Here is an 18,044-nt window from a genome sequence, read left to right on the forward strand (position 1 = left end):
ATTATATATTGTTACTATGGTGGTGATATAAGCAATCGTACAGGCCGGATTGATGAGATAGGTGAACCATTTTTAACAAATATTCGTTATTCAGGTCCATCCTAAAAGATGACTTCGAAAAGTAAAACCCTTAGCCTACCTACTGGGCAAATTGAATATATATTCTCAAAATTGAGAGGTATAATTAATGCTATGAATTTATGTTCTAGACAAAGCTATATGCAATATTTATGTTACTGCTCCACTTAATTAAAACATATAGTGTGATATAGATCACAACTACAAGGCTCATATCATCTAATTTTCATTGTAAGAGCATCTTAAGGTTTAGCAATAACAAGTGCAACCTAACAGAACCATGTTACTATAATCAAGTTTATTTACTTGATGTAATATTTATGGCCTATATTAAATTCTAGGCATCAACGGGATGCAAATGCATATGACATAATCTTTATCTTAAATAGTACATGCCCAATCAAAATTATCTACAAAGATAATCACTCTTCTAAGTTCAAAATATGCCATTTACCACATTCCAATTTATAGTTTGACATGGTATAACAACATTATATATATATATATATATATATATATATATATATATATATATAGTAAGCAAATGTTTAGCTTCTGTGGTTCATATTCAGTTGACTTACTATAATTTACATCTTGCCAGATGTTAGGTCGGACTGGAGTGGGGGCCCTTAAAGAAGAAAAGAAAAAAAAAATTGGAAGAATGAATGATGATGATCCTCCCTTTCTCTATAATCTCTCAGTATTTTCGATCTTATTCTTGTTCACTTATAATAATTTTTCTTCGTTTGCTGATTGTTCTACTTCTCGGTGAACCAATTACGTTCATGTGTTTGGCTTCAAACCCATATGCGAATGAATATTTTAAGATCGGCGAAGAGTGAGTAGGGGAGATTCTGTATCCATGTCTATCCCAGATCGAGGCTAAGGTCGTCGCCGCCGATTTCAGTTACGCCATTGAAGAGCTGAGTGTTCTTCAGGTCAAGACCGGAGACAAGGGAGATGTTCGGCGGAAATCCATGGTCACAGAGTGTGTATGCAAAGTTTAAATGCTGTGGTGGATTTGCAGCAGAAATCTGGTTGCCTGCTTGTAAATACCGTTCTGCGAGAATTTAACAGGTGTCAGGTGTGTATTCACAAATGATAATTTAGAACTATCACCTGCTTGAGTGAGACTCCTTTTGTTTATTTTAGTACAACATATCCTCGTACTCTACCATTGCCCATATGACAAGCGCATCTTGTTGGAAGTTGGAACCCAATAACAGTAATTGTGGGATTACAGTCCAAGCATGCAGATGAGCTTGATCGTTATTTTGGTGGCAATGCTCACGATGTTTTGCGAGATAAGTATTTTTTTACCCATATAAATAAATATATATACATGAGTTTTAAAATATAAATTATTTTATTTATCCTCACAATTCATGTATATGAGTTAGGCTCTACCTAGCTTGTAGATACATGCTTGTTAATTGATCACATGATGCTTTGAAGTGATAAATGCATTTATGTTATATGCAAAATCTGTTGATAGAACATAAATAAACATTTGGTACATTAATCTCATAAAATAGCATATTGTCTTGTTGAAAGATGGTCATGATATTCTAGACAATCAGTTGGCATATGCTTGGCTATATCTATTGATCAACTTGCTGGCACTAGTACAAAAAATCACATCAGCTACACCTCTAAAAGTGTTTCCGCTATACCTGTACAGGTGTAGCGAAATCCAGTGTCGCTGAAAGTGCCTACTTTCCGCTACACCCGTACAGGGTGTAACGGAATTAAAGTCAAAAATATTAATTTTTTTTCATTAAATATTGACTTTCCGCTACACCCTTTCCGTTGAAGGTGTAGTGGAAAGTCATTTAAAAAAAGATAAATTCAAGCCTTTCCGCTACACACTCTTCGTTGAGGGTGTAGCGGAAAGTATTATTTAAAAAAAAATCAAAATTCCGCAACACCCTCAAAGAGGGTGTCACGAAATTTTTTTTAAAAAATAAATATGTTCTGCAAATGTTTTTTTTTTATTCTATTTAATATTTTAAAACCAACAATTAATATCCTATACAAAAATCTCAAAAAACCAACACAATAATTTACAAACTAATACAAAAATTAACAATCAACAGAATATACTTATATTTTTAAAACCACTTGTAAAGTAGCCCCCAAAAGGAGCTATGATTGGTGAAAATGGGCCAAGACATAATGCATGCCACTGTACTGGCAATACTTCAATCTCTGTTAGGAAACTGCAAAATTTTGAGAGAAAATTATCATGGATTCAAGAATGTTAAAAACTATTTATAATTTTATTTCTATAAGCAAAAGAGAGAATAACTGCACGTGTACTCAAACTTGACAGACAAGGATTTACCCATTGAGGAATCCACTCTGGTATAGTGAAATGTTCTGGTTTAGACAAAGGACCAGGATCACAATGAAGCCAACCAGTTGATAAATCCTGTGTTATCAATGAAGACAGATGTGGAGTTCAATTTCTAAATAACATAAAAGTGATGTTTGTGACTCAATAATATAAGCAATATATATATATATATATATATATATATATATATATATGGATGAGCCAGAAAGATCATATCACATTCCTTGTAAGACTAACTAAAACCATCAAAATAAAAATCATAACCAAAACTACTCAACTATTAAAAATTAACAATTTAAAAAAAGAACATGCTATAGTTTTATGAAAGAAAAAACTGCATACCAAAAAAGCAGAGAACATAGTCAAAAGTTAAAACAGATGCTCCAATGAAACCTTCCCATGTTTTCTTTGGGGACAACTTGATCAAAGGAGTTCTTCCAAAGAAAAAGCCAACTAAGTATGCAGCAATATCATTGATGACAATGAGTAAAGCTGGTAGAAGGAACCTGCATTATAATGTACCAAGTTTTAGGTTCTTTATCCATTTCCAATATATGATGACATATTAATTGCAATTAATGATAACAACTTCGCTTAAGCACTTGCATTTGAAGATAATTTCTATAAACTAAGATCAAGAAGAGCAGGGGAAAAGGCAAAACAATTTATTTAAAAACTTTTGAGTAAAGCTACAGAAAGAACAACTCCTAAAAATGAACAATAGTAAAAGAGCTTACCCTTGCCCAGTTAGCAAGGGCCCTTGGCCAAATGGCCAGGAGTTTTAACCTCACCAAAATCAATCTTGTTGAGGCATATTGTAGCCACTCCTAAATAAACCAAAAACATTTATTACCCTAGTTGTTGCTTGCATTCTCTCAACATACGCAGTCACGAGGGTGTTAGGAATAAAATGTAATAGTTTTGATCAACCAAATTTGTATTTTTAGAACTCCCCTATTTTATTTTTGAGTCTAGTTGTCTATTAGTCTAAGTCCCAAGACAAGCCATAAAGTCTACAAAATTCTTAGCAAAATATACTTATCCAGAATGTTACTATTTGAGAATTATTTGCCTCAGAAAACACCAGAGGATGAAGCGATGAAGTGGATAAGGAACAAGGTTGCTAAAGTTAGAGGTTACGGGTTCGAAACTCAATTTCTACATTTTTGAGTAGGAGATAAAGAAGGGGACGACCAAGAGGCAGACTCGGATTAATTTGTGAATTAATCTAAAATGCTACTAATGCCATTCTGGGAATAAAGATTAAATCCAGAAATATTAATTAATGAGTTAATATGGTGTAGTGGTAAAAACTTGGGAGATATATGTTGTTGGTGGTAGGCTCATGTTAAAATCTCATTAAAAGCATATTTTTAAAAGATGACACTTGTTAGGTGCATGCTACAATGTGGACACATGGAATGCTAAGTTGACTACAAGTTTGGAAGCTTGTGGAAATGATAAGGAAGATGCACGTGAAGTCTTCTACACATTTCTTTCTCATTTAAATCTCTTGATATGCATCTCAAATCATTTCAGAAGAAGAAATGGACGAAGATATAATTTTTACTCAAGCAAGAATCAACAGCAAATTGTTTGGAAGATTTCATCATTTTGAATCCGTCAAGATAAGGAAATTATTTTTCAGAGAAGATTCAGCTGATGAGCCGACATATATGACTTTGAAGATTTGTCAGGTGAGGATTTTCAAACTCACTGTAAGAAGCCCATCTCTTGCATTAAATCACCGCAATGCAAGTTGGCAATAATGTGTAGCTGATCAAGATGAACGATCAAGATCAAGTGATGCTACAACGGTAATATAGCTTCTTTAGCTATATATACCAGATGACTTGAAGACATGAAGTAGAAAACAGAAGAGCAGATAAGAGAAGGCAAAGCAATAAAAAGAGAAATACAACAAAGATAAAAGAGCAAAAATTCGAAATATCCAGTTTTGAGCTTTCACGAGAGATACTTCAAGTCCTTAGAAGAGAAATTTGTTTTCTCTAAATCTTACCTCTACTGTGTGTAGAAAGAGGGTTGAGTGTAGCTTTGTGCAAGACACTACCCTGTTGAGTGTAGCTTTGTGCGAGACACTCGTGGTTGCTAAGTATAGCTGTGTGCGAGACGCTCGGTGGTGCTAAGTGTAGCTGGGTGCAAGACACTTAGTTGGTGTAGGAGTATAGCTTTGTGCGAGATACTCGGGAGTAAAGCTTTGTGCGAGATACTCGGGAGTGAGTGTAGCTGTGTGCAAAACACTCGGGAAGTGCCTGTGTGAACTTGATTCACTATTTGTATCTGGGTGAACGAGATAGTGAATTTCCTCCTTGGAGTGAAAGGTGAAGAGTGGACTAGGAGGATTACACCACCTCTAAACTACTATAAATTGCCTCGCTCTCATTTACTTACTGCTTTTATTTATTATTGCATGCATACTAACCCATTTACTATTTGTCTTATTCATTTATCTTATTGATTGGGTTATGTGACTTTACAAGTGCATGCAGACACAATTCCTGTTGGATTCATTCATTGATTCACACGTGATATTGCATACATATTGAGTGAACCATCTCTTTAAATACTTTGTTGTCTTGCATGTTGAATATTTGACTGACCCATCTTATATTGTTCGAATTATTCATCTGGGTCTAGTAGTTTTCACGTATGCATGTGGACATAAATTTGCATACTTATTATTTGAGTCATACCAAGCATATCCATAATATCGCATGTGATATATCTCTTTGATTTTACGTAACACTTGGTTGATTAATTATTCTGCTACGTATCTAAGTTAAATATCTTGTTACTTAGAGTTGAAATTACCAAAGTGTTACTTATTTTGAAAAAGTTTAATAAGTCTATTCACCCCCCTCTAGACTTTTTACCACCCTATCGGGACCAACAATTGGTATCAGAGCGGTTGTCTATTTGAGTCAATTTTGACTGCTAGACAGATCTCGAAAAATCAAGATGTTGAAAAGAGATATGACTCTTGCCCAAAATCTATTGTTTTCCTTATAAAAATTTGATGATTGGAAAATTCGATACAGGTACATTAATCCGCATTACATGATGAAATGTGGGAAGTAATCACTAATGGTCCAATTGAAATCTTGCAAGTGAACACTGCTTCCATACAAACAAGTGATGCTCCACGATATGTTTCAAAGCCTAAAGCGGAATGGACTCGTGAAGATAGAACATGAAATAACTTGGATAATATTGTCAAGGATATTTTGTTCAAATCTATCGATGATACGATATTTCCAAAGGTTCAAAAATGCCAATCAGCAAAAAAAGTTTGGGAGACACTCATCCAAATTGGTGAAGGTGACGAACAAGAAAAGGATAATAAACTCACCATAACATTAAAGAAATTTGAGGATTTCAAAATGCTAAGTGGCGAGAATATTACCGACATGGAAACAAGATTTGCCAAAATCTTGGGAGAAATTAATGATCTTGGAAAAGACATTAATCAAAAGGAAATCTCACTAAAAATCCTACGTGGTTTACCGTCAAGTTGGGACATGAAAGTCACTGCCATGCGTGATCATAGAGATCTAAAGACTCTATCAACTGATAAACTTTTTAGTGATCTAAAAGCCTATGAGTTTAAAATGAAGTCAAGGACGGAGGAAGAACGCGAAGAAAAGAACAATGCACTAGTTGCCGAACAACCGTCCCCGTCAAGGTCAGTAGATAATAGTGAATTATTAAATAACGAAAACTTTGCTTTGTTTGTCAGGAAATTCAAGAGGTTCATGAGGAAAAACAATTACAAAAGTTTTCCTAAAACAAGCACGTTAGGAAGGCATAAAAAGGAAACCATGGAGGACAATTCGAATTTATGCTACAATTGTAGAAAGCTTGGACACTTTATGGCCGAATGTCCTTATCCCAAGGTAAGCAAAAATCAATCTAACACCGTGCAGGAGGAAACCAAAGTCAAGGATAGGAGATTCAACAAGAAAGACAAAAGGAAAGCTCTTATTAGTGGCCCACTAGAAACAAGTGAGTCTGAGGAATCTTCTAGCAATGAAAGTGACAGCTCTACAGATGATAATGCACTATTTGGAATGAGCATGTCAAGCAATTCAAATAGTCAAGATCTATGTCTTATGGCACACGAAACAGATGATGATAAGGTAACTTCTAAATCCTTTGATTCTGTAAGTTCATCTTTCTCTAAAGAGTCTATCTTTCATATGATGAAGGATTGTCAAGCCATGATGGACACTTACTCGCAAATCAAGGAGCGCAATAATTTACTGATTCTTGAAAAAGATCAACTAAGTGAAAAATTGCAAAATGCTCTATCTGAGATACGAGACTTGAAAGCCGAAAATATTCGACTTCAAGAAGAGTGTAAAGCAAGGGAAGTGAGAGAACACAACCTAAGGGAAGTTATAGCAACATTTACTCATTCATCCAAAATAATGGATAAAATGGTAAATATGCAAAAATTCTCAGGTGATAAAACCGGACTTGGTTATGATCCATCGTGTTCTCAAGCCTCCGAGAAATTGACCAATTCTACTACTACTTGAAATAATAAAGTTCAGGTAGTAAAATTTGTAAAAGGTCAAGATAGCACAATGAGACAAGGAATTGGTTACCAAGCTAATGCCAAAAATGTTAATGCAAGGCCGAAGCCTCAAAGAAAATTCAATTTGCCAATGCAGTCAAATAATTGGCAAAAGTTTGTTCCTAAATGGAAATATACCAATAAGTCAAGTGCACAAAGTCCTCATAGGAAAACGGGAAGAACTCCAAGGATTGAGGCAGGGAGATTATATCCCTCTGAACAAGATTTGTTTGATGAAATTAAACCATGGACAAAGTCTAGGTTTAATGCCTTTCATAGGCTCAAACAATTCTCTTCCTAAGTGCCAAAAGATCGAGTAAATTTTCAAAACCCGGCACCAAAACCTTTTTCGAAAATTAGGTATGATTATAACGTTTTCAATGGTTACGAATCACCTAATCTTGGATCAGTAAGAACTAGGTGGATTTGGATACCAAAAAGGACTAACACTCAAGGACCCAAATTAAGTTGGGTACCTAAAAATGCATAAACTATTTGCAGGAAATAAATCTAGTCTTTTGAATTTTAAAAATATCGAAGGACCAAAAGTTGTGTTTGGAGGAAATGATTGATATTGTACAACCAAAGGAATAGGAACAGTATCCCGCAATGGTCTAAAAATAGAAGACGTATCCTATGTTGAAGAATTAAAATTCAACTTGCTGAGCACAAGTCAATTTTGCGATAAAGGCTATCTTGTAGAGTTTTTCAAAGACAAGTGTCAAGTGAAGAATAGATCCACAGGCGAGATTGTTCTAAAAGGAATCAGAAAGAAAAATATGTATGTTGTAGACTGGAGCACAACCAAAGACTCTGTGTGTCTTGTTGCAAACAACTCAAGCAATGTGGGTTGGGAATGGCACAAAAAGTTGAATCATCTCAACTTCAAAACCATTAACAAACTCGTGACGAAAAATCTAGTCAAAGGACTACCCAACATCACCTACAGAAAGGATTAGATTTGCGATGCATGTCAAAAGGGAAAACAAGTCAAATCATCCTTCAAGACAAAAACACACGAATCAAGTCAAAGACCTCTTAGTCTACTACATATGGATCTATTTGGTCCAGTGGAGCCAATGAAGCAATATTCTTAGGATATTCTTCCACCAGCAGAGCATTCAGAGTATTAAATAAATTAACAATGGTGGTTGAAGAATCCATTCATGTCGTATTTGATGAGTTCACGAAAAGCAAGGAATCTCCAACATTTGGTATCAATGTTCCTAAACACGTAGATAATGCTAATGAAATTTCTGAAGATATTTTGCAGGGAAATAGCAATCTAAATTGCTCCGGAACAGAAACCGATGTGGAAGATGAAATAAGGGAAGAAGTAAGGGAATGTGTTGGGGTTGTAGTTGGAACTAATAGTGAGGATCAACGAATGGATCAAACCGCAAATCCAAATCCTTCCACTTCACATGAACCCTTTACTTCTCAAAACAATTTTCAACCGGATTTGAAGTGGCTAAGAAATCATCCACAAGATCAAATAATTGGAGATATTCATGATGGCGTAATAACTAGATCTGCATTACAAGAAACCCTATTTTCATGTTTTCTTTCTCAGGTTGAACCGAAGGACATAGATGAAGCTTTAAAAAATCCTAGTTGGATTGAAACAATGCAAGAAGAGCTAAATCAGTTCGAACGCAACGATGTTTGGGAGCTTATTTGAATACCGTCTAATCACAACGTGATTGGAACAAAATGGGTCTTTAGAAATAAAGCAAATGAAGATGGAATCGTTATTAGGAATAAAGCAAGGTTAGTCGCAAAGGGCTACTCACAAGAAGAAGCAATAGATTTTGATGAGACATTTGCCTCGGTTGCAAGATTGGAAGCAATAAGAATTTTTCTAGCCTTTGCAGCTTACAAGAATTTTACAGTCTATCAAATAGACGTAAAAAGTGCATTCTTAAATGGCCTACTCGAAGAAGAAGTATATGTTTAACAACCCCCAGGTTTCGAGGTAAAAGGTAATGTTGATAAGGTCTATAAACTAAAGAAGGCATTATATGGGTTAAAACAAGCACCGAGAGCTTGGTATGACACCCTATCAATGTTCTTAATTAGTTGTGGGTTTACCAAAGACCTTGTTGACAAAACCTTATTTAAAATTCAAGAAAATGATCATATATTATTAGTACAAATTTATGTTGATGATATTATCTTTGGAAGTACTAATAAATTGTTATGTGAGAAATTTTCTAAGCTCATGCAGAACAAGTTTGAAATGAGCATGATGAGAGAGCTAAACTACTTCCTTGGACTGCAAGTAAAACAACTGAAGGAAGGAATACTCATAACACATGGATATTGTGTCAGTGAATGAAATTTAATGTGCATTTACCCCATTGAATTTGGTTGAACTAATCATTATCTCTTTTTGACAAAATATTTTTGCATGTATCTTTTATGCATGTATCTAATTCATCTGGGATACTTTGAGCTGAACATATTTCTATACTCAATTTTGACCAAATTACCCTCAATTTTCAAACCCCACTAAGCCTATCATTAAGGGTATATTCGTCCCTTTAGACCTAAAAGTCTTAAAAGACTCTTCCTCTTCCAAGCAAACCCAAATTCAAAAACCTTCTTCTCTCTCTTTTACGAGACACCATAACCGAAACCTCTCAAATTCTCTCATTCTCACTTCACTTTGATACCCACTCCAAATCAACTCCAAAAATGGCTTCCTCAAGTAGAAAAGCATCCAAGAACACACCACCCACTGCCTCAATCGAGAAAGTCAACACCGGGCACCTACTCGACCCAATCGATTTCAAGAAGATTGCAACTAATCCAAAACTTGCTCAAAGTATTTTGGATGGATTGGAGAAATGTGGTCTTCAAAAGGTTTGCATGTTTCAATATATGGGTATTTTTTATGATGAAGCTTTTGATTTCTTCAAGCATGCTAAAATGAGAAATAATGTGATTAAATCTTCTGTGAATGGTGTGAGAGTATCTATTGATCAAAATGATGTTAGAAATTTGTTTGATTTCTCTAAGGATGATATTACTCTGGATAACTACTATTTTGATGAACTTGAGTTTTGGCATGAAGTTCGAATAAGTGACAGTTTATTAGTGCCTAAATTTTTTGGGAGGAAAGGGTTGTTGTATAAGTGGGAATATAGCAAACTTGTTGAAGTTATTGCAAAATGTGTTCTGTGCAAATTAGGAGGATATGATAAGTCTACCTTACAAATTGCTTGTGACACCCCAAAAATCCACACTCCAATCCATGAATTAATTGAGTAATTAATTCTAATTCTTTTGAGGAATTTATTCCTAAAATCCTGATTTTTAATACTCAAGGACTAGTAATTGACTAGTCAATCTTTAAGTTGTGTTGTACCTTGTGCTTAGAGAGGAGTTCACTTGTTCCTTACACTTTCTAAGGGCTAGTAAGGGTAGCCTTGTCTTTTCACCAAGAGTTAGTATTGTATCCTAACCTAGAAGACTCCTTCATTTCATTCCTTACAATTCCTAGAAAAATATCTCTACCTTCTCTCTAGAAAAGAAGTGTAGTTTTTTCTTCAAGCCAAGTTGAGACCCTTGTCAAGATTTCAAGTTTTGCTTCCAAGATTCAACCTTTCACCTATTTGGGCATCTAGGAGGGTAAGATCTAAGCTTGTTTAGTCTTTTTGGTTCCATCTTAGTTGTCTTTTTCTTAAAGGTAGGATCTTTATGATCTTTTGGTTTGATCTTGAAGTGGGTTTGAGGAGTGAGCCTAGTGGAGAGCTTGTTGTGGTGTAAAGAGAAGTCTTTTGGTCTTCAAGAGGTAACCCATGCTCTACTTGTTCTTCAAAACCTATTTTGCTTACCTATATGTGATTTCTTGGATTCTACTTGTTATTTGCTATGAAATGTGAGGGTTTTATGCATTTATCTTGTGATATTGCATATCTAGAGCTTGTGTTTAGGGTTCCCTTGTGCTATTGCTTGGCATTTTCCATGGTTCAAGTCATTTTGTTGTGTTTGGTGAGATTTGGTGTGTTTTGGACTTGAATGTGTGTTTGGAGAAGAAAATGCCCGAAGGGATTTGTTTTGGAACAGGGTTGTTCCCGCGGGCGGAACGGCGGGCGGGGCACCACCCGCCGGCCTACCCGCGGGTACATAGCCTGTGGGATGGTGTTCCTGCAGGCGGGACCACGGGTGGGGAACTACCCGTGGGTCCACCCGCGGGTACACGGTGGTGTTTGGTTCGGGATTTGTTCCCCGTGATTCGTTGTCTCGGTATTTGATCTTTTGACTTCCCGATGTTCTTTTGTGGAACTATTTGAGTGTCTTCTTCATGTTTCGTAGGTCTAGAACTATATGGTAGGTATCCATGTAGGACTTTGGTGTCTTGAATCGTGCTAAGTGTTCAGCATTGTGTTTCGTTGAATCAAGAGGGTCTTGTGTGTTCCTCGGAGCTATCTTGAGTTTCCCCGTTGTTAAGCACGCTAGTTCGTTGTCTTAATACTAGCGTGTGTGTGGTTTGTACCTTCCGTTTGGTTGATGATAACTTGTGTTTTCCATCGTTGTTGTCGTTGGGCTGTGACCCGTTCCTTGATTGAGTATGTTTCATACCTTCGTTGTGATCCGTTGTTTGATTCCTGTTGAGTTGTGGTGCATGTGTGGCTCTACCTGGATTGCACGATTAGTGGTATGGGACGCTAGTCACCAAGGTATTGCAGCGGTCCTCGTGGTGGCCGTGACGTGATTATGGAGTTGTGGCCTGAGTGATGGGTCCACGTGATTAGGGGATAACATGTGTTATCCGGGCATGTGTTGCCGTGATTGGTGGTGGTTCGTTGGTGGTTATAGGTGGGGGACGACAGTCCCGGCGGAATAAGGTTGGACTTGGCTGTACAGGGGATCCTGGAGGTAATGGTTGGAAAGAAGGTACAAGGTTGGGGGTAGCCATAAGGTTGGAACAGGGCATAAGGAAGGCATACCAACTCGTGATTGGTGATGTTGTGAGGGCTTGTAAAGCCGGCGTTGTGTGATCTTCTCTCGTGATGTGTGTAGTCACGGAGGCTTGTGTTGTTTTGGCATGTGTTGCCGTTGGGTGAGTCTTTATCCTTGTGTGTGGTTAATCTTTGTGGTTTGGGATGTGTTCCCGTGTGGTCTTGAGAGTGATGAGTCTTGTGTTGACTGGTGATCTTGGCTTTTGACTTATATATATGTATTCCGTTTCGAAAATGGTTTTTATATCTTATATCTACCTATTTATGATACTTAACGGTATTGGTGGGTTACCAGCATTATTCGCTGACCGGGCGTCGTCCCAATGTTTATCTTTGTATCTTTCAGGTGGTGTTTAGACGAGAGCGATGTCTAGAGCCTGGTAGCTTAGCACCTTTGTGTTTTTGTGGCCTGTGCGCCAATGTTTTTAGACTGTTTTAGATTGATGTATTGGGATAGTATTATACACATGCAGATTGTTGCCTTAGCGTTACCTAGTGTGGTATACGTGGCATAACACCCCTTTTTGGATTTCTTTTATCCAGTTTCCGTTTATCTTCCGCTGTGCTAGTTTTGTTGTTAATCTGCTTGTGTTAGGGCTTCAATTGGGCCTTGTTTTTGGGGGGTGTTACATTGCTAGTATGATGCATGCTGTGATTCATGGAAAGAAACTAAACTGGAGTAAAGTGATTTTCAACCGATTGATTACCATGGTGAATGGAGAAGAAAAGCCTAGTTATGGTCTTATGATTGGTGAACTTTTGAGGAGAAAAGGCATCAAGATGAAGGATAGGAAACCAATTCTCTCTATTAAATATTTGTTTCGAATAAATGTTAAAAGAGAAAGGGTAGAAGAAGATGTTCATGAAGAAGATGATGATGTTCCACTAAGCCGTGTCTTTAGGAAGAAAAGAACCCCAAGAATTGAGATTATAGATCAAGATGCGGTTGTTGAAGATCGGACAGTAGTTATTGATGAGCAGAATGAGACTTTGGATGCTTCCAACACCATCCAGACAGAAAAAGTTGAAGCAGTTCAAGAAGAAGAAGCATGGGATGACACAGGGGATGACCAGGGAGACGACACAGGGGATGGCCTTATGGCTGATTTGGATACTAATTTTGTGGCAGATTTGAACACTGATTTTATGATGGATGATGAACTAGTGTTACCAGCTAATTTAGGGGCTGATCCAGAGGCCAAGGAAGGAGAACAATAAGAAGATGTTGAGATGGATGGACAAGCAAAGGAGGATGAAGTTCAAAAGGATGATGATGAACATATTGTTGTTGATATTTTGGAAGAAAATTCGAATGAAGATGAGGAAATTAACAAAAGTGACAAAGCAAAAGGTTCTAATGTTGAGGTGATCAAAGCCTTGAAGGAACGGAAGGAGGCCATTGGAGCACGTGATGAAAATTCTAACCCAATAACTGTTGAGTTTTTGAATTCTTTTGTTGACAGGTTAACTATAGCTCTTGAGGAGGAAAAAAGTGCTCAAGCCAATCTTGAAAAGTCTCACCATGCTGAGAATATGTTGCACAAAATTAGGCATGAGAAGCTACTTTTCAAAGTGTGCATGGAGGTTGAAGATATATGAAAAACAATTGAAAAGATTGACACCCATGAAGGAGATATCTGAATGATCAAGAAGGAGCTATCCACAATTAAGGATTTTCTCCAAGGAATGGCTAGCACGACTTTGTGTACCGACTCGGTGGTCAATGAGATAGTGACTTTATCCAAGAAGGGCACTGATATGGTCAAGATGATTTTTGATGACACCAAAAAGGTGGAAACAGAACAACCCTCTCATTTTGGTGGTGGATTTGGACATGGTGGACAAGGCTCGAGCAGTTCGAGCAGTGCATACCTTCAGGGGGAAGGAAGTTCACCAAATGAAGATGTCATTGGTGCCTTTGCAGCGCTCGTACCAGATGTGTACGAACTAAAGGAAGGAAGGAGCATATTCGAATGTGCCAAATGGTACACTCGAAATGTTTTTCCCACAAGCAAGGGAGATGTACGTGGAGCTTTTTCATGCTATCTTAAAGGACAAGTGGAGCAGTTATATTATCATGCTAATTGCAAAGGTAATTTTATTAAGCTAAGAGCTAGAGTAAATAGCATGATTGGACCGTGAAAATGCTTAACATTACAGTACATTTTGCTAAGTTTGTAATATGGCTTGTTGAATTTGATGCAATTAATCTATCTAGTCATATTTTATTTAGCTTTATTCTTTTTAACTTTTAGACACATGATTAGCATTGTAAATGCAATTTGAGGGAAGAAAACAAAGTGACAAAAGAAATTAAAATTAATCCTCAAAAAATTGCAACAATTTTTTTTTTTACGTGTCTAAGAGTAAAAAGTCTTTAGGTCCAAAATTGTTAAACTCATCAAATTGGCTAGTCAAAATAAAATAAAAGAAAGAAAAATAAAAGATTATTGTTTTTGACTGGACTAAGCTAAAATGTTCGGGTATAGGTTTTGACATCATCAAAAAAAGGGAATTTGTTATGAATAAAATGTAATAGTTTTGATGAGCCAAATTTGTATTTTTAGAACTCCCCTATTTTATTTTTGAGTCTAGTTGTCTATTAGTCTGAGTCCCAAATCAAGCCATAAAGTGTACGAAATTCTTAGCAAAATATACTTATCCAGAATGTTACTATTTGGGAATTATTTACCTTGGAAAACATTAAAGGATGAAGGTGAAGTGGATAAGGAAGAAGGTTGCTAAAGTGAGGTCATGGGTTCGAGACTTAATTTCTTCACTTTTGAGTAAGAGATAAAGAAGGGGACGACCAAGAGGCAGACTCAGATTAATTTGTGAATTAATCTAAAATGCTACTAAAGCCATTCTGGGAATAAAGATTAAATCCATAAATATTAATTAATGAGTTAATATGGTGTAGTGGTAAAAGCTTGGGAGATATATGTTATTGGGCTCATTTTCAAATCTCATTGGAAGTATATTTTTGAAAGATGACACTTGATAGGTGCATGCTACAATGTGGACACATGGAATTCTAAGTTGACTATAAGTTTGGAAGCTTGTGGACATGATAAGGAAGATGCACGTGAATTCTTCTACACATCTTCTTCCTCATTTAAATCTCTTGCTATGCATCTCAAATCATTTCCGAAGAAGAAATGGACGAAGATATAATTTTTACTCAAGCAAGAATCAGCAGCAAATCTTTTGGAAGATTTCATCATTTTGAATCCATCAAGATAAGAAAATTATTTTTCGGAGAAGATTCAGCTGATGAGCCGACATATACGACTTTGAAGATTTGTCAGGTGAGGATTTTCAAACTCACTTTAAGAAGCACATCTCTTGCATTAAATCACCGCAACGCAAGTTGGCAATGATGTGTAGCTGATCAAGATGAACGATCAAGATCAAGTGATGCTACAACGGTAATATAGATTCTTTAGCTATATATACCAGATGACTTGAAGACATGAAGTAGAGAACAAAAGAGCAGATAAGAGAAGGCAAGGCAATAAAAAGAGAAATACAACAAAGATAAAAGAGCAAAAATTCGAAATATCCAGTTTTGAGCTTTCACGAGTGATACTTCAAGTCCTTAAAAGAGAAATTTGTTTTCTCTAAATCTTACCTCTACTGTGTGTAGAAAGAGGGTTGAGTGTAGCTTTGTGCAAGACACTACCCTGTTGAGTGTAGCTTTGTGCGAGACACTCGTGAGTGTAGCTTTGTGCGAGACACTCGTGGTTGCTGAGTGTAGCTGTGTGCGAGACGCTCAGTGGTGCTAAGTGTAGCTGAGTGCAAGACACTTAGTTGGTGTAGGAGTATAGCTTTGTGCGAGATACTCGGGAGTATAGCTTTGTGCGAGATACTCGGGATTGAGTGTAGCTGTGTGCAAAACACTCGGGAAGTGCCTGTGTGCACTTGATTCACTATTTGTGTCTGGGTGAACGAGATAGTGAATTTCCTCCTTGGATTGAAAGGAGGAGAGTGGACTAGGAGGATTACACCACCTCTGAACCACTATAAATTGCCTATCTGTCAATTACTTACTGCTTTTATTTATTATTGCATGCATACTTACCCATTTACTATTCGTCTTATTCATTATTTATCTTATTGATTGGGTTATGTGACTTTACAAGTGCATGCAGACACAATTCCTTTTGGATTCATTCATTGATTCACACGTGATATTGCATACATATTGAGTGAACCATCTCTTTAAATATTTTGTTGTCTTGCATGTTGAATATTTAACTAACCCATCTTCTATTGTGCGAATTATTCATTTGGGTCTAGTAGTTTTCACGTATGCATGTGGGCATAAATTTGCATACTTATTATTTGAGTCATACTGAGCATATCCATAATATTGCATGTGATATATCTCTTTGATTTACGTAACACTTGGTTGATTAATTATTCCGCTGCGTATCTAAGTTAAATATCTTGTTACTTAGAGTTGAAATTACCAAAGTGTTACTTATTGTGAAAAAATTTTAAAAGTCTATTCACCCCCCTCTAGACTTTTTACCACCCTATCGGGACCAACAGAGGGGATCCATTGAACCACTTTCAGAACAAACTTGAGGCAAAGCCTCATCAACTCCAAGTGAAATTAAACTCTCCTGGTACTCAACCACCCAACCAGTTACCTAATTTAATGAATCAAGAAATACATAAACCACATTTTGTAATCAAAATCTCTATACTTTTCATATTATTTGGAATCAAATCCTTGTATTTCATACCTTTATAGCATACAGCTTCAACAGCCTTAACAAAAATTGACATCATTCCCTCTATATCCTGCAACAGATAAATTACCAAACCCCATATATTACACAGATCACTTGTCAGCCCCAACCAAATATCAGTAGAAAAGAATCACTAGTCATAGCCACTCAGTGGAAATTTGAAGTATGCCAAACATACAAACTAATGATAATTAATGTACCAAACTAAATGTACCAAATTCATAATTAATGATAGCTGGGATAAATCAATGAGTCTGCTTGCCCCACACCATAATTTAGTGACATGATGAACTTCTAGTAAACATCCCTTATTTTATTCAAATTAACTGCCTACACTAAGTCACTAATACTCCTTAACTTATTGAACAGCTCATGAGCAATTAAAAAAGAGAAGCATCCACCTTCAAAGTAGTGTTTAGGTTATTCATTGCATTACTAAGAAATCTTTATCTGATCATGATTTTAAATTAAAGTTTGGCATTCTGTGCATAGCCTGAAAATGGGGGGGGGGGGGGGGGGGGAACCTTGAGATTGAAATGTTGTGAGATATTGAATAAAAAGATAACAATGACACTTCAAAGATAAACATGTACTCTCTTACAAACATATGGATTTTAAAAGCATAGAGAATGAATATATTTATACTTTTCAATAGAAATGAAGTTCTCTAGGAGCTAATTTATGGTCTTCTGAGAAAAAGAAAGCGATTCAAGACTAGCTTGTGCTTGTTCAACCTAGAAACCAGATTTTTGTGCATGAAAACGTAAGAAACATTAAGCGATGAAAACTAAATTTTCAAATGAAACCGCGCGCATACCTGTTCAGCAACCATTGTACTAAGTTGCGCATCATTGGCCTGAAAAATACAGTATCAAAATTTTACACGCTATAAATTTGTTAATCATTTGCAGGCAATAAAATTGCACGAAACGTTTGTTGTTGCGTAACCTGTTGACAAAATGCAGTTCAAGTTCAATTCACATCCAACAGACAATAGACACTAATATTGCACCAGAACTACCATCAGACAATCCACATTGAAATAAATTTAAAACATTTGAAATAAATTAAATATAAAATATAAAATAAATAAATACACATACCGGGAGGAATCGGCAGCTCCAGTAGAGGGAGGGCGGTGGCGAAAAGGGAGAGGAAAATGCAATGAATGGCGACCGGGCGGTGTCGTCGTCGCTGTCGGCTGTCTTCGTCGGCGGAGAAAGGGCGACGGAAGGCAGGGCGAAAATGGAGAAACTAAGTCGTCGTCAGAATGGCTGTCGTCGTCGGTG

At 36.5% G+C, this 18,044-nt stretch overlaps 1 long non-coding RNA gene across 1 annotated transcript; it reads right to left on the minus strand.

Moving 5' to 3' along the window:
* Positions 1 to 17,132: 17,132 nt before the first annotated feature.
* LOC109166042 lies at positions 17,133 to 17,596 on the minus strand. The gene is made up of 3 exons (XR_002051605.1): positions 17,573 to 17,596; positions 17,401 to 17,489; positions 17,133 to 17,248 (listed from the first exon to the last, which is right to left on the minus strand). It is a non-coding gene; the product is annotated as an uncharacterized LOC109166042 (long non-coding RNA).
* Positions 17,597 to 18,044: the final 448 nt, after the last annotated feature.

The sequence above is a fragment of the Ipomoea nil genome, unplaced genomic scaffold, assembly GCF_001879475.1.
Source record: "Ipomoea nil cultivar Tokyo-kokei standard unplaced genomic scaffold, Asagao_1.1 scaffold3084, whole genome shotgun sequence".
Classification (NCBI taxonomy): Eukaryota; Viridiplantae; Streptophyta; class Magnoliopsida; order Solanales; family Convolvulaceae; genus Ipomoea; species Ipomoea nil.